The sequence below is a fragment of the Spermophilus citellus genome (genome assembly GCF_964194105.1).
Source record: "Spermophilus citellus genome assembly, chromosome: 14".
In the NCBI taxonomy this organism is placed as follows: domain Eukaryota; kingdom Metazoa; phylum Chordata; class Mammalia; order Rodentia; family Sciuridae; genus Spermophilus; species Spermophilus citellus.
Genome location: NC_138194.1, coordinates 11,373,539 through 11,392,269, shown reverse-complemented (window position 1 = coordinate 11,392,269; position 18,731 = coordinate 11,373,539).

The window sequence follows — 18,731 nt, the reverse complement described above, 5'->3', positions numbered from 1 at the left end:
ATTGGGGTACTGATCATTACCTGAAAGTGTCATCAAGATTGGGTGAAAAAATGTGTGCTGAGATTTCAGGAAACTCGTAGTTTTTTTGGAAGCTTGGCAAACCCTTTTCATGAAAGTGATTTGCGCCAGTCTCTCTTTAGGGCTACATCAATAGGAAACAAACCATAGAGATAGAACTTGGAACTACTTTATTGTGTCAAGTTTCAAAGATCTAGCACAAACCGTGTTTGATTTAGATTTCCAAGTATGTGTATCCTTATAGGAGAAAACAGAGTGAAGCCTAAAAATTAAAACTGTTACTGCCACCGAACGGTTTAGCCTAGAAGAACGAAATTTGGTGAGCCAAGTGGGATTGGGGTCCTGATCATTACCTGAAAGTGTCATCAAGATTCTGGGAAAAAATGTGTGCTCAGATTTCAGGAAACTCATAGTTTTTTGGAAGCTTTGCAACCTTTTTCCATGAAAGTGATTTGCGCCAGTCTCTGCTTAGGGCTACATCAATTGGGAACAAACAATAGAGATAGAACTTGGAACTACTTTATTGTGTCAAGTTTCAAAGAGCTAGCACAAACCGTGTTTGATTTAGAGTTCCAACTACATGTATCCATATAGGAGAAAACGGAGTGAAACCTAAAAATTTAAACTGTTACTGCCAACGAACAGTTTAACCTAGAAGAACGAAATTTTGTGAGCCAAGTGGATTGGGGTACTGATCATTACCTGAAAGTGTCATCAAATTGGGTGAAAAAAAATGTGTGCTGAGATTTCAAGAAACTCGTAGTTTTTTTGAAGCTTGGCAACCCCTTTTCATGAAAGTGATTTGCGCCAGTCTCTCCTTAGGGCTACATCAATAGGACACAAACCATAGAGATAGAACTTGGAACTACTTTATTGTGTCAAGTTTCAAAGAGCTAGCAAAAACCGTGTTTGATTTAGAGTTCCAACTACATGTATCCATATAGGAGAAAACAGACTGAAGCCTAAAAATTAAAACTGTTACTGCCAACGAACGGTTTAACCTAGAAGAACGAAATTTGGTGAGCCAAGTGGCATTGGGGTACTGATCATTACCTGAAAGTGTCATCAAGATTGGGTGAAAAAATGTGTGCTGAGATTTCAGGAAACTCGTAGTTTTTTGAAAGCTTGGCAACCCCTTTCCATGAAAGTGATTTGCGCCGGTCTCTGCTTAGGGATACATCAATAGGAAACACACCATAGAGATAGAACTTGGAACTACTTTATTGTGTCAAGTTTTAAAGAGCTAGCTCAAACCGTGTTTGATTTAGAGTTCCAACTACATGTATCCATATAAGAGAAAACAGAGTGAAACCTAAAAATTAAAACTGTTACAGCCAACGAATGGTTTAACCTAGAAGAACGAAATTTGGTGAGCCAAGTGGCATTGGGCTACTCATCATTACCTGTAAGTGTCATCAAGATTGGGTGAAAAAACTGTGTGCTGAGATTTCAGGAAACTCAAAGTTTTTTTTAAGCTTGGTAACCCCTTTTTATGAAAGTGATTTGCGCCAGTCTCTGCTGAGGGCTACATCAATAGGGAACAAACCATAGAGATAGAACTTGGAACTACTTTATTGTGTCAAGTTTCAAAGAGCTAGCACAAACCGTGTTTGATTTAGAGTTCCAACTACATGTATCCATATAGAAGAAAACCGAGTGAAACCTAAAAATTAAAACTGTTACTGCCAACGAACGGTTTAACCTAGAAGAACGAAAATCGGTGAGCCAAGTGGGATTGGGGTACTGATCATTACCTGTAAGTGTCATCAAGATTAGGTGAAAAAATGTGTGCTGAGATTTCAGGAAACTCGTAGTTTTTTGGAAGCTTGGCAATCCCTTTCCATGAAAGAGATTTGTGCCAGTGTTTGCTTAGGGCTACATCAATAGGAAACAAACCATAAAGATAGAACTTGGATCTACTTTATTGTGTCAAGTTTCAAAGAGCTAGCATAAACCGTGTTTGATTTAGTTAGAACTACATGTATCCATATAGGAGAAAACAGAGTAAAACCTAAAAATTTAAACAGTTACTGCCAATGAACGGTTTAACCTAGAAGAACGAAATTTTGTGAGCCAAGTGGCATTGGGGTACTGATCATTACCTGAAAGTGTCATCAAGATTGGGTGAAAAAATGTGTGCTGAGATTTCAGGAAACTCGTAGTTATTTTGGAAGTTTGGCAACCCCTTTTCATGAAAGTGATTTGCGCCAGTCTCTCCTTAGGGTTACATCAATAGGACACAAACCATAGAGATAGAACTTGGAACTACTTTATTGTGTCAATTTTCAAAGAGCTAGCAAAAACCGTGTTTGATTTAGAGTTCCAACTACATGTATCCATATACGAGAAAACAGAGTGAAGCCTAAAAATTAAAACTGTTACTGCCAACGAACGGTTTAACCAGGAAGAACGAAATTTGGTGACCCAAGAGGGATTGGGGTCCTGATCATTACCTGAAAGTGTCATCAAGATTCTGGGAAAAAATGTGTGCTGAGATTTCAGGAAACTCGTAGTTATTTTGGAAGATTGGCAACCCCTTTTCATGAAAGTGATTTGCGCCAGTCTCCCCTTAGGGCTACATCAATAGGACACAAACCATAGAGATAGAACTTGGAACTACTTTATTGTGTCAAGTTTCAAAGAGCTAGCAAAAACCGTGTTTGATTTAGAGTTTTAACTACATGTATGCATATAGGAGAAAACACAGTGAAACCTAAAAATTTAAACTGTTACTGCCAACGAACGGTTTAATCTAGAAGAACGAAATTTGGTGAGCCAAGTGGGATTGGGGAACTGATCATTACCTGAAAGTGTCATCAAGACTGGGTGAAAAAAATGTGTGCTGAGATTTCAGGAAACTCATAGTTTTTTTGAAGCTTGGCAACCCCTTTCCATGAAAGTGATTTGCGCCAGTCTTTGCTTAGGGCTACATCAATAGGAAACAAACCATAGAGATAGAAATTGGAACTACTTTATTGTGTCAAGTTTCAAAGAGCTAGCACAAACCGTGTTTGATTTAGAGTTCCAGCTACATGTATCCTTATAGGAGAAAAAAGAGTGAAGCCTAAAAATTAAAACTGTTACTGCCAACGAACGGTTTAACCTAGAAGAACGAAATTAGGTGAGCCAAGTGGGATTGGGGTCCTGATCATTACCTGAAAGTGTCATCAAGATTGGGTGAAAAAATGTGTGCTGAGATTTAAGGAAACTCGTAGTTTTTTGAAAGCTTGGCAACCCCTTTCCATGAAAGTGATTTGCGCCGGTCTCTGCTTAGGGATACATCAATAGGAAACACACCATAGAGATAGAACTTGGAACTACTTTATTGTGTCAAGTTTTAAAGAGCTAGCTCAAACCGTGTTTGATTTAGAGTTCCAACTACATGTATCCATATAAGAGAAAACAGAGTGAAACCTAAAAATTAAAACTGTTACAGCCAACGAATGGTTTAACCTAGAAGAACGAAATTTGGTGAGCCAAGTGGCATTGGGCTACTCATCATTACCTGTAAGTGTCATCAAGATTGGGTGAAAAAACTGTGTGCTGAGATTTCAGGAAAATCAAAGTTTTTTTTAAGCTTGGTAACCCCTTTTTATGAAAGTGATTTGCGCCAGTCTCTGCTTAGGGCTACATCAATAGGGAACAAACCATAGAGATAGAACTTGGCACTACTTTATTGTGTCAAGTTTCAAAGAGCTAGCACAAACCGTGTTTGATTTAGAGTTCCAACTACATGTATCCATATAGAAGAAAACCGAGTGAAACCTAAAAATTAAAACTGTTACTGCCAACGAACGGTTTAACATAGAAGAAAGAAAATCGGTGAGCCAAGTGGGATTGGGGTACTGATCATTACCTGTAAGTGTCATCAAGATTAGGTGAAAAAATGTGTGCTGAGATTTCAGGAAACTCGAAGTTTTTTGGAAGCTTGGCAACCCCTTTCCATGAAAGTGATTTGCGCCGGTCTCTGCTTAGGGATACATCAATAGGAAACACACCATAGTGATAGAACTTGGAACTACTTTATTGTGTCCAGTTTCAAAGAGCTAGCACAAACCGTGTTTGATTTAGAGTTCCAACTACATGTATCCAAATAGGAGAAAACCGAGTAAAACCTAAAAATTAAAACTGTTACTGCCAACGAACGGTTTAACCTAGAAGAACGAAGTTTTGTGAGCCAAGTGGCATTGGGGTACTGATCATTACCTGAAAGTGTCATCAAGATTGGGTGAAAAAATGTGTGCTGAGATTTCAGGAAACTCGTAGTTTTTTGGAAGCTTGGCAACCCCTTTCCATGAAAGTGATTTGCGCCGGTCTCTGCTTAGGGATACATCAATAGGAAACACACCATAGAGATAGAACTTGGAACTACTTTATTGTGTCAAGTTTTAAAGAGCTAGCACAAACCGTGTTTGATTTAGAGTTCCAACTACATGCATCCATATAAGAGAAAACAGAGTGAAACCTAAAAATTAAAACTGTTACAGCCAACGAATGGTTTAACCTAGAAGAACGAAATTTGGTGAGCCAAGTGGCATTGAGGTACTCATCATTACCTGTAAGTGTCATCAAGATTGGGTGAAAAAACTGTGTGCTGAGATTTCAGGAAACTCAAAGTTTTTTTTAAGCTTGGTAACCCCTTTTTATGAAAGTGATTTGCGCCAGTCTCTGCTTAGGGCTACATCAATAGGGAACAAACCATAGAGATAGAACTTGGAACTACTTTATTGTGTCAAGTTTCAAAGAGCTAGCACAAACCGTGTTTGATTTAGAGTTCCAACTACATGTATCCATATAGGAGAAAACCGAGTGAAACCTAAAAATTAAAACTGTTACTGCCAACGAACGGATTAACCTAGAAGAACGAAAATCGGTGAGCCAAGTGGGATTGGGGTACTGATCATTACCTGTAAGCGTCATCAAGATTAGGTGAAAAAATGTGTGCTGAGATTTCAGGAAACTCGTAGTTTTTTGGAAGCTTGGCAACCCCTTTCCATGAAAGTGATTTGCGCCAGTCATTGCTTAGGGCTACATCAATAGGAAACAAACCATAAAGATAGAACTTGGATCTACTTTATTGTGTCAAGTTTCAAAGAGCTAGCACAAACCGTGTTTGATTTAGAGTTCCAACTACATGTATCCATATAGGAGAAAACAGAGTAAAACCTAAAAATTTAAACTGTTACTGCCAACGAACGGTTTAACCTAGAAGAACGAAATTTTGTGAGCCAAGAGCATTGGGGTACTGATTATTACCTGAAAGTGTCATCAAGATTGGGTGAAAAAATGTGTGCTGAGATTTCAGGAAACTCGTAGTTATTTTGGAAGATTGGCAACCCCTTTTCATGAAAGTGATTTGCGCCAGTCTCTCATTAGGGCTACATCAATAGGACACAAACCATAGAGATAGAACTTGGAACTACTTTATTGTGTCAAGTTTCAAAGAGCTAGCAAAAACCGTGTTTGATTTAGAGTTTTAACTACATGTATGCATATAGGAGAAAACACAGTGAAACCTAAAAATTTAAACTGTTACTGCCAACGAACGGTTTAATCTAGAAGAACGAAATTTGGTGAGTCAAGTGGGATTGGGGAACTGATCATTACCTGTAAGCGTCATCAAGATTGGGTGAAAAAAATGTGTGCTGAGATTTCAGGAAACTCGTAGTTTTTTTGAAGCTTGGCAACCCCTTTCCATGAAAGTGATTTGCGCCAGTCTTTGCTTAGGGCTACATCAATAGGACACAAACCATAGAGATAGAACTTGGAACTACTTTATTGTGTCAAGTTTCAAAGAGCTAGCACAAACCGTGTTTGATTTAGAGTTCCAACTACATGTATCCTTATAGGAGAAAACAGAGTGAAACCTAAAAATTAAAACTGTTACTGCCAACGAACGGTTTAACCTAGAAGAACGAAATTAGGTGAGCCAAGTGGGATTGGGGTCCTGATCATTACCTGAAAGTGTCATCAAGATTGGGTGAAAAAATGTGTGCTGAGATTTCAGGAAACTCGTAGTTTTTTGGAAGCTTGGCAACCCCTTTCCATGAAAGTGATTTCCGCCGGTCTCTGCTTAGGGATACATCAATAGGAAACACACCATAGAGATAGAACTTGGAACTACTTTATTGTGTCAAGTTTTAAAGAGCTAGCTCAAACCGTGTTTGATTTAGAGTTCCAACTACATGTATCCATATAAGAGAAAACAGAGTGAAACCTAAAAATTAAAACTGTTACAGCCAACGAATGGTTTAACCTAGAAGAACGAAATTTGGTGAGCCAAGTGGCATTGGGCTACTCATCATTACCTGTAAGTGTCATCAAGATTGGGTGAAAAAACTGTGTGCTGAGATTTCAGGAAACTCAAAGTTTTTTTTAAGCTTGGTAACCCCTTTTTATGAAAGTGATTTGCGCCAGTCTCTGCTGAGGGCTACATTAATAGGGAACAAACCATAGAGATAGAACTTGGAACTACTTTATTGTGTCAAGTTTCAAAGAGCTAGCACAAACCGTGTTTGATTTAGAGTTCCAACTACATGTATCCATATAGAAGAAAACCGAGTGAAACCTAAAAATTAAAACTGTTACTGCCAACGAACGGTTTAACCTAGAAGAACGAAAATCGGTGAGCCAAGTGGGATTGGGGTACTGATCATTACCTGTAAGTGTCATCAAGATTAGGTGAAAAAATGTGTGCTGAGATTTCAGGAAACTCGTAGTTTTTTGGAAGCTTGGCAATACCTTTCCATGAAAGAGATTTGTGCCAGTGTTTGCTTAGGGCTACATCAATAGGAAACAAACCATAAAGATAGAACTTGGATCTACTTTATTGTGTCAAGTTTCAAAGAGCTAGCATAAACCGTGTTTGATTTAGTTAGAACTACATGTATCCATATAGGAGAAAACAGAGTAAAACCTAAAAATTTAAACAGTTACTGCCAATGAACGGTTTAACCTAGAAGAACGAAATTTTGTGAGCCAAGTGGCATTGGGGTACTGATCATTACCTGAAAGTGTCATCAAGATTGGGTGAAAAAATGTGTGCTGAGATTTCAGGAAACTCGTAGTTATTTTGGAAGTTTGGCAACCCCTTTTCATGAAAGTGATTTGCGCCAGTCTCTCCTTAGGGTTACATCAATAGGACACAAACCATAGAGATAGAACTTGGAACTACTTTATTGTGTCAATTTTCAAAGAGCTAGCAAAAACCGTGTTTGATTTAGAGTTCCAACTACATGTATCCATATACGAGAAAACAGAGTGAAGCCTAAAAATTAAAACTGTTACTGCCAACGAACGGTTTAACCAGGAAGAACGAAATTTGGTGACCCAAGAGGGATTGGGGTCCTGATCATTACCTGAAAGTGTCATCAAGATTCTGGGAAAAAATGTGTGCTGAGATTTCAGGAAACTCGTAGTTATTTTGGAAGATTGGCAACCCCTTTTCATGAAAGTGATTTGCGCCAGTCTCCCCTTAGGGCTACATCAATAGGACACAAACCATAGAGATAGAACTTGGAACTACTTTATTGTGTCAAGTTTCAAAGAGCTAGCAAAAACCGTGTTTGATTTAGAGTTTTAACTACATGTATGCATATAGGAGAAAACACAGTGAAACCTAAAAATTTAAACTGTTACTGCCAACGAACGGTTTAATCTAGAAGAACGAAATTTGGTGAGCCAAGTGGGATTGGGGAACTGATCATTACCTGAAAGTGTCATCAAGACTGGGTGAAAAAAATGTGTGCTGAGATTTCAGGAAATTCATAGTTTTTTTGAAGCTTGGCAACCCCTTTCCATGAAAGTGATTTGCGCCAGTCTTTGCTTAGGGCTACATCAATAGAAAACAAACCATAGAGATAGAACTTGGAACTACTTTATTGTGTCAAGTTTCAAAGAGCTAGCACAAACCGTGTTTGATTTAGAGTTCCAGCTACATGTATCCTTATAGGAGAAAAAAGAGTGAAGCCTAAAAATTAAAACTGTTACTGCCAACGAACGGTTTAACCTAGAAGAACGAAATTAGGTGAGCCAAGTGGGATTGGGGTCCTGATCATTACCTGAAAGTGTCATCAAGATTGGGTGAAAAAATGTGTGCTGAGATTTAAGGAAACTCGTAGTTTTTTGAAAGCTTGGCAACCCCTTTCCATGAAAGTGATTTGCGCCGGTCTCTGCTTAGGGATACATCAATAGGAAACACACCATAGAGATAGAACTTGGAACTACTTTATTGTGTCAAATTTTAAAGAGCTAGCTCAAACCGTGTTTGATTTAGAGTTCCAACTACATGTATCCATATAAGAGAAAACAGAGTGAAACCTAAAAATTAAAACTGTTACAGCCAACGAATGGTTTAACCTAGAAGAACGAAATTTGGTGAGCCAAGTGGCATTGGGCTACTCATCATTACCTGTAAGTGTCATCAAGATTGGGTGAAAAAACTGTGTGCTGAGATTTCAGGAAACTCAAAGTTTTTTTTAAGCTTGGTAACCCCTTTTTATGAAAGTGATTTGCGCCAGTCTCTGCTTAGGGCTACATCAATAGGGAACAAACCATAGAGATAGAACTTGGCACTACTTTATTGTGTCAAGTTTCAAAGAGCTAGCACAAACCGTGTTTGATTTAGAGTTCCAACTACATGTATCCATATAGAAGAAAACCGAGTGAAACCTAAAAATTAAAACTGTTACTGCCAACGAACGGTTTAACCTAGAAGAACGAAAATCGGTGAGCCAAGTGGGATTGGGGTACTGATCATTACCTGTAAGTGTCATCAAGATTAGGTGAAAAAATGTGTGCTGAGATTTCAGGAAACTCGAAGTTTTTTGGAAGCTTGGCAACCCCTTTCCATGAAAGTGATTTGCGCCGGTCTCTGCTTAGGGATACATCAATAGGAAACACACCATAGTGATAGAACTTGGAACTACTTTATTGTGTCAAGTTTCAAAGAGCTAGCACAAACCGTGTTTGATTTAGAGTTCCAACTACATGTATCCAAATAGGAGAAAACCGAGTAAAACCTAAAAATTAAAACTGTTACTGCCAACGAACGGTTTAACCTAGAAGAACGAAATTTTGTGAGCCAAGTGGCATTGGGGTACTGATCATTACCTGAAAGTGTCATCAAGATTGGGTGAAAAAATGTGTGCTGAGATTTCAGGAAACTCGTAGTTTTTTGGAAGCTTGGCAACCCCTTTCCATGAAAGTGATTTGCGCCGGTCTCTGCTTAGGGATACATCAATAGGAAACACACCATAGAGATAGAACTTGGAACTACTTTATTGTGTCAAGTTTTAAAGAGCTAGCACAAACCGTGTTTGATTTAGAGTTCCAACTACATGCATCCATATAAGAGAAAACAGAGTGAAACCTAAAAATTAAAACTGTTACAGCCAACGAATGGTTTAACCTAGAAGAACGAAATTTGGTGAGCCAAGTGGCATTGAGGTACTCATCATTACCTGTAAGTGTCATCAAGATTGGGTGAAAAAACTGTGTGCTGAGATTTCAGGAAACTCAAAGTTTTTTTTAAGCTTGGTAACCCCTTTTTATGAAAGTGATTTGCGCCAGTCTCTGCTTAGGGCTACATCAATAGGGAACAAACCATAGAGATAGAACTTGGAACTACTTTATTGTGTCAAGTTTCAAAGAGCTAGCACAAACCGTGTTTGATTTAGAGTTCCAACTACATGTATCCATATAGGAGAAAACCGAGTGAAACCTAAAAATTAAAACTGTTACTGCCAACGAACGGATTAACCTAGAAGAACGAAAATCGGTGAGCCAAGTGGGATTGGGGTACTGATCATTACCTGTAAGCGTCATCAAGATTAGGTGAAAAAATGTGTGCTGAGATTTCAGGAAACTCGTAGTTTTTTGGAAGCTTGGCAACCCCTTTCCATGAAAGTGATTTGCGCCAGTCATTGCTTAGGGCTACATCAATAGGAAACAAACCATAAAGATAGAACTTGGATCTACTTTATTGTGTCAAGTTTCAAAGAGCTAGCACAAACCGTGTTTGATTTAGAGTTCCAACTACATGTATCCATATAGGAGAAAACAGAGTAAAACCTAAAAATTTAAACTGTTACTGCCAACGAACGGTTTAACCTAGAAGAACGAAATTTTGTGAGCCAAGAGCATTGGGGTACTGATCATTACCTGAAAGTGTCATCAAGATTGGGTGAAAAAATGTGTGCTGAGATTTCAGGAAACTCGTAGTTATTTTGGAAGATTGGCAACCCCTTTTCATGAAAGTGATTTGCGCCAGTCTCTCATTAGGGCTACATCAATAGGACACAAACCATAGAGATAGAACTTGGAACTACTTTATTGTGTCAAGTTTCAAAGAGCTAGCAAAAACCGTGTTTGATTTAGAGTTTTAACTACATGTATGCATATAGGAGAAAACACAGTGAAACCTAAAAATTTAAACTGTTACTGCCAACGAACGGTTTAATCTAGAAGAACAAAATTTGGTGAGTCAAGTGGGATTGGGGAACTGATCATTACCTGTAAGCGTCATCAAGATTGGGTGAAAAAAATGTGTGCTGAGATTTCAGGAAACTCGTAGTTTTTTTGAAGCTTGGCAACCCCTTTCCATGAAAGTGATTTGCGCCAGTCTTTGCTTAGGGCTACATCAATAGGACACAAACCATAGAGATAGAACTTGGAACTACTTTATTGTGTCAAGTTTCAAAGAGCTAGCACAAACCGTGTTTGATTTAGAGTTCCAACTACATGTATCCTTATAGGAGAAAACAGAGTGAAACCTAAAAATTAAAACTGTTACTGCCAACGAACGGTTTAACCTAGAAGAACGAAATTAGGTGAGCCAAGTGGGATTGGGGTCCTGATCATTACCTGAAAGTGTCATCAAGATTGGGTGAAAAAATGTGTGCTGAGATTTCAGGAAACTCGTAGTTTTTTGGAAGCTTGGCAACCCCTTTCCATGAAAGTGATTTCCGCCGGTCTCTGCTTAGGGATACATCAATAGGAAACACACCATAGAGATAGAACTTGGAACTACTTTATTGTGTCAAGTTTCAAAGAGCTAGCACAAACCGTGTTTGATTTAGAGTTCCAACTACATGTATCCATATAGGAGAAAACAGAGTGAAACCAAAAAATTAAAACTGTTACTGCCAACGAACGGTTTAACCTAGAAGAACGAAATTTGGTGAGCCAAGTGGCATTGGGCTAATGATCATTACCTAAAAGTGTCATCAAGATTGGGTGATAAAAATGTGTGCTGAGATTTCAGGAAACTCGTAGTTTTTTGGAAGCTTGGCAACCCCTTTCCATGAAAGTGATTTGCGCCTGTCTCTGCTTAGGGCTACATCAATAGGAAACAAACCATAGAGATAGACTTGGAACTAATTTATTGTGTCAAGTTTCAAAGAGCTAGCACAAACCGTGCTTGATTTAGAGTTCCAACTACATGTATCCTTATAGGAGAAACCCGAGTGAAACCTAAAAATTAAAACTGTTACTGCCAACGAACGGTTTAACCTAGAAGAAAGAAATTAGGTGAGCCAAGAGGGATTGGGGTCCTGATCATTACCTGAAAGTGTCATCAAGATTGGGTGAAAAAATGTGTGCTGAGATTTCAGGAAACTCGAAGTTTTTTGGAAGCTTGGCAACCCCTTTCCATGAAAGTGATTTGCGCCTGTCTCTGCTTAGGGATACATCAATAGGAAACACACCATAGTGATAGAACTTGGAACTACTTTATTGTGTCAAGTTTCAAAGAGCTAGCACAAACCGTGCTTGATTTAGAGTTCCAACTACATGTATCCTTATAGGAGAAACCCGAGTGAAATTTAAAAATTAAAACTGTTACTGCCAACGAACGGTTTAACCTAGAAGAAAGAAATTAGGTGAGCCAAGAGGGATTGGGGTCCTGATCATTACCTGAAAGTGTCATCAAGATTGGGTGAAAAAATGTGTGCTGAGATTTCAGGAAACTCGAAGTTTTTTGGAAGCTTGGCAACCCCTTTCCATGAAAGTGATTTGCGCCGGTCTCTGCTTAGGGATACATCAATAGGAAACACACCATAGTGATAGAACTTGGAACTACTTTATTGTGTCAAGTTTCAAAGAGCTAGCACAATCCGTGTTTGATTTAGAGTTCCAACTACATGTATCCAAATAGGAGAAAACCGAGTGAAACCTAAAAATTAAAACTGTTACTGCCAACGAACGGTTTAACCTAGAAGAACGAAATTTGGTGAGCCAAGTGGCATTGGGGTACTGATAATTACCTGTAATTGTCATCAAGATTGGGTGAAAAAAATGTGTGCTGAGATTTCAGGAAACTCGAAGTTTTTTTTAAGCTTGGTAACCCCTTTCCATGAAAGTGATTTGCGCCAGTCTCTGCTTAGGGCTACATCAATAGGGAACAAACCATAGAGATAGAACTTGGAACTACTTTATTGTGTCAAGTTTCAAAGAGCTAGCACAAACCGGGTTGATTTAGAGTTCCAACTACATGTATCCATATAGGAGAAAACCGAGTGAAACCCAAAAATTAAAACTGTTACTGCCAACGAACGGTTTAACCTAGAAGAACGAAATTCGGTGAGCCAAGTGGGATTGGGGTACTGATCATTACCTGTAAGTGTCATCAAGATTAGCTGAAAAAATGTGTGCTGAGATTTCAGGAAACTCGTAGTTTTTTGGAAGCTTGGCAACCCCTTTCCATGAAAGTGATTTGTGCCAGTCTTTGCTTAGGGGTACATCAATAGGAAACAAACCATAGAGATAGAACTTGGAACTACTTTATTGTGTCAAGTTTCAAAGATCTAGCACAAACCGTGTTTGATTTAGATTTCCAAGTATGTGTATCCTTATAGGAGAAAACAGAGTGAAGCCTAAAAATTAAAACTGTTACTGCCACCGAACGGTTTAGCCTAGAAGAACGAAATTTGGTGAGCCAAGTGGGATTGGGGTCCTGATCATTACCTGAAAGTGTCATCAAGATTCTGGGAAAAAATGTGTGCTGAAATTTCAGGAAATTCATAGTTTTTTGGAAGCTTTGCAACCTTTTTCCATGAAAGTGATTTGTGCCAGTCTCTGCTTAGGGCTACATCAATTGGGAACAAACAATAGAGATAGAACTTGGAACTACTTTATTGTGTCAAGTTTCAAAGAGCTAGCACAAACCGTGTTTGATTTAGAGTTCCAACTACTTGTATCCAAATAGGAGAAAACCGAGTGAAACCTAAAAATTAAAACTGTTACTGCCAACGAACGGTTTAACCTAGAAGAACGAAATTTTGTGAGCCAAGTGGCATTGGGGTACTGATCATTACCTGAAAGTGTCATCAAGATTGGGTGAAAAAATGTGTGCTGAGATTTCAGGAAACTCAAAGTTTTTTGGAAGTTTGGCAACCCCTTTCCATGAAAGTGATTTGCGCCAGTCTTTGCTTAGGGCTACATCAATAGGAAACAAAGCATAGAGACAGAACTTGGAACTACTTTACTGTGTCAAGTTTCAAAGAGCTAGCACAAACCGTGTTTGATTTAGAGTTCCAACTACATGTATCCTTATAGGAGAAAACAGAGTGAAACCTAAAAATTAAAACTGTTACTGCTAACGAACGGTTTAACCTAGAAGAACGAAATTTGGTGATCCAAGTGGCATTGCCGTACTGATTATTACATGTAAGTGCCATCAAGATTGGGTGAAAAAATGTGTGCTGAGATTTCAGGAAACTCGTAGTTTTTTGGAAGCTTGGCAACACCTTTCCATGAAAGTGATATGCGCCAGTCTCTGCCTAGGGCTACATGAATAGGAAACAAACCATAGAGATAGAACTTGGAAGTACTTTATTGTCTCAAGTTTCAAAGAGCTAGCACAAACCGTGTTTGATTTAGAGTTCCAACTACATGTATCCATATAGGAGAAAACAGAGTGAAACCAAAAAATTAAAACTGTTACTGCCAACGAACGGTTTAACCTAGAAGAACGAAATTTGGTGAGCCAAGTGGCATTGGGGTACTGATCATTATCTGAATGTGTCATCAAGATTGGGTGAAAAAAATGTGTGCTGAGATTTCAGGAAACTCGTAGTTTTTTGGAAGCTTGGCAACCCCTTTCCATGAAAGTGATTTGCACCAGTCTTTGCTTAGGGCTACATCAATAGGAAACAAACCATAGAGATAGAACTTGGAACTACTTTATTGTGTCAAGTTTGAAAGAGCTAGCACAAACCGTGTTTGATTAAGACTTCCAACTACATGTATCCATATAGGAGAAAACAGAGTGAAACCAAAAAATTAAAACTGTTACTGCCAATGAACGGTTTAACCTAGAAGAACGAAATTTTGTGAGCCAAGTGGGAATGGGGTACTGATCATTACCTGAAAGTGTCAACAAGATTGGGTGAAAAAATGTGTGCTGAGATTTCAGGAAACTCGTAGTTTTTTGGAAGCTTGGCAACCCTTTTCCATGAAAGTGATTTGCGCCGGTCTCTGCTTAGGGATACATCAATAGGAAACACACCATAGAGATAGAACTTGGAACTACTTTATTGTGTCAAGTTTTAAAGAGGTAGCACAAACCGTGTTTGATTTAGAGTTCCAACTACATGTATCCATATAAGAGAAAACAGATTGAAACCTAAAAATTAAAACTGTTACAGCCAATGAACGGTTTAAACTAGAAGAACGAAATTTGGTGAGCCAAGTGGCATTGGGGTACTGATAATTACCTGTAATTGTCATCAAGATTGGGTGAAAAAAATGTGTGCTGAGATTTCAGGAAACTCGAAGTTTTTTTTAAGCTTGGTAACCCCTTTCCATGAAAGTGATTTGCGCCTGTCTCTGCTTAGGGCTACATCAATAGGGAACAAACCATAGAGATAGAACTTGGAACTACTTTATTGTGTCAAGTTTCAAAGAGCTAGCACAAACCGGGTTGATTTGAGTTCCAACTACATGTATCCATATAGGAGAAAACCGAGTGAAACCCAAAATTTAAAACTGTTACTGCCAACGAACGGTTTAACCTAGAAGAACGAAATTCGGTGAGCCAAGTGGGATTGGGGTACTGATCATTACCTGTAAGTGTCATCAAGATTAGCTGAAAAAATGTGTGCTGAGATTTCAGGAAACTCGTAGTTTTTTGGAAGCTTGGCAACCCCTTTCCATGAAAGTGATTTGTGCCAGTCTTTGCTTAGGGGTACATCAATAGGAAACAAACCATAGAGATAGAACTTGGAACTACTTTATTGTGTCAAGTTTCAAAGATCTAGCACAAACCGTGTTTGATTTAGATTTCCAAGTATGTGTATCCTTATAGGAGAAAACAGAGTGAAGCCTAAAAATTAAAACTGTTACTGCCACCGAACGGTTTAGCCTAGAAGAACGAAATTTGGTGAGCCAAGTGGGATTGGGGTCCTGATCATTACCTGAAAGTGTCATCAAGATTCTGGGAAAAAATGTGTGCTGAGATTTCAGGAAACTCATAGTTTTTTGGAAGCTTTGCAACCTTTTTCCATGAAAGTGATTTGTGCCAGTCTCTGCTTAGGGCTACATCAATTGGGAACAAACAATAGAGATAGAACTTGGAACTACTTTATTGTGTCAAGTTTCAAAGAGCTAGCACAAACCGTGTTTGATTTAGAGTTCCAACTACATGTATCCATATAGGAGAAAACGGAGTGAAACCTAAAAATTTAAACTGTTACTGCCAACGAACAGTTTAACCTAGAAGAACGAAATTTTGTGAGCCAAGTGGATTGGGGTACTGATCATTACCTGAAAGTGTCATCAAATTGGGTGAAAAAAAATGTGTGCTGAGATTTCAAGAAACTCGTAGTTTTTTTGAAGCTTGGCAACCCCTTTCCATGAAAGTGATTTGCGCCGGTCTCTGCTTAGGGATACATCAATAGGAAACACACCATAGAGATAGAACTTGGAACTACTTTATTGTGTCAAGTTTTAAAGAGCTAGCACAAACCGTGTTTGATTTAGAGTTCCAACTACATGCATCCATATAAGAGAAAACAGAGTGAAACCTAAAAATTAAAACTGTTACAGCCAACGAATGGTTTAACCTAGAAGAACGAAATTTGGTGAGCCAAGTGGCATTGAGGTACTCATCATTACCTGTAAGTGTCATCAAGATTGGGTGAAAAAACTGTGTGCTGAGATTTCAGATAACTCGAAGTTTTTTTTAATCTTGGTAACCCCTTTTTATGAAAGTGATTTGCGCCAGTCTCTCCTTAGGGCTACATCAATAGGGAACAAACCATAGAGATAGAACTTGGAACTACTTTATTGTGTCAAGTTTCAAAGAGCTAGCACAAACCGTGTTTGATTTAGAGTTCCAACTACATGTATCCATATAGGAGAAAACCGAGTGAAACCTAAAAATTAAAACTGTTACTGCCAACGAACGGATTAACCTAGAAGAACGAAAATCGGTGAGCCAAGTGGGATTGGGGTACTGATCATTACCTGTAAGCGTCATCAAGATTAGGTGAAAAAATGTGTGCTGAGATTTCAGGAAACTCGTAGTTTTTTGGAAGCTTGGCAACCCCTTTCCATGAAAGTGATTTGCGCCAGTCATTGCTTAGGGCTACATCAATAGGAAACAAACCATAAAGATAGAACTTGGATCTACTTTATTGTGTCAAGTTTCAAAGAGCTAGCACAAACCGTGTTTGATTTAGAGTTCCAACTACATGTATCCATATAGGAGAAAACAGAGTAAAACCTAAAAATTTAAACTGTTACTGCCAACGAACGGTTTAACCTAGAAGAACGAAATTTTGTGAGCCAAGAGCATTGGGGTACTGATCATTACCTGAAAGTGTCATCAAGATTGGGTGAAAAAATGTGTGCTGAGATTTCAGGAAACTCGTAGTTATTTTGGAAGATTGGCAACCCCTTTTCATGAAAGTGATTTGCGCCAGTCTCTCATTAGGGCTACATCAATAGGACACAAACCATAGAGATAGAACTTGGAACTACTTTATTGTGTCAAGTTTCAAAGAGGTAGCAAAAACCGTGTTTGATTTAGAGTTTTAACTACATGTATGCATATAGGAGAAAACACAGTGAAACCTAAAAATTTAAACTGTTACTGCCAACGAACGGTTTAATCTAGAAGAACGAAATTTGGTGAGTCAAGTGGGATTGGGGAACTGATCATTAACTGTAAGCGTCATCAAGATTGGGTGAAAAAAATGTGTGCTGAGATTTCAGGAAACTCGTAGTTTTTTTGAAGCTTGGCAACCCCTTTCCATGAAAGTGATTTGCGCCAGTCTTTGCTTAGGGCTACATCAATAGGACACAAACCATAGAGATAGAACTTGGAACTACTTTATTGTGTCAAGTTTCAAAGAGCTAGCACAAACCGTGTTTGATTTAGAGTTCCAACTACATGTATCCTTATAGGAGAAAACAGAGTGAAACCTAAAAATTAAAACTGTTACTGCCAACGAACGGTTTAACCTAGAAGAACGAAATTAGGTGAGCCAAGTGGGATTGGGGTCCTGATCATTACCTGAAAGTGTCATCAAGATTGGGTGAAAAAATGTGTGCTGAGATTTCAGGAAACTCGTAGTTTTTTGGAAGCTTGGCAACCCCTTTCCATGAAAGTGATTTCCGCCGGTCTCTGCTTAGGGATACATCAATAGGAAACACACCATAGAGATAGAACTTGGAACTACTTTATTGTGTCAAGTTTCAAAGAGCTAGCACAAACCGTGTTTGATTTAGAGTTCCAACTACATGTATCCATATAGGAGAAAACAGAGTGAAACCAAAAAATTAAAACTGTTACTGCCAACGAACGGTTTAACCTAGAAGAACGAAATTTGGTGAGCCAAGTGGCATTGGGCTAATGATCATTACCTAAAAGTGTCATCAAGATTGGGTGATAAAAATGTGTGCTGAGATTTCAGGAAACTCGTAGTTTTTTGGAAGCTTGGCAACCCCTTTCCATGAAAGTGATTTGCGCCTGTCTCTGCTTAGGGCTACATCAATAGGAAACAAACCATAGAGATAGACTTGGAACTAATTTATTGTGTCAAGTGTCAAAGAGCTAGCACAAACCGTGCTTGATTTAGAGTTCCAACTACATGTATCCTTATAGGAGAAACCCGAGTGAAACCTAAAAATTAAAACTGTTACTGCCAACGAACGGTTTAACCTAGAAGAAAGAAATTAGGTGAGCCAAGAGGGATTGGGGTCCTGATCATTACCTGAAAGTGTCATCAAGATTGGGTGAAAAAATGTGTGCTGAGATTTCAGGAAACTCGAAGTTTTTTGGAAGCTTGGCAACCCCTTTCCATGAAAGTGATTTGCGCCGGTCTCTGCTTAGGGATACATCAATAGGAAACACACCATAGTGATAGAACTTGGAACTACTTTATTGTGTCAAGTTTCAAAGAGCTAGCACAAACCGTGCTTGATTTAGAGTTCCAACTACATGTATCCTTATAGGAGAAACCCGAGTGAAATTTAAAAATTAAAACTGTTACTGCCAACGAACGGTTTAACCTAGAAGAAAGAAATTAGGTGAGCCAAGAGGGATTGGGGTCCTGATCATTACCTGAAAGTGTCATCAAGATTGGGTGAAAAAATGTGTGCTGAGATTTCAGGAAACTCGAAGTTTTTTGGAAGCTTGGCAACCCCTTTCCATGAAAGTGATTTGCGCCGGTCTCTGCTTAGGGATACATCAATAGGAAACACACCATAGT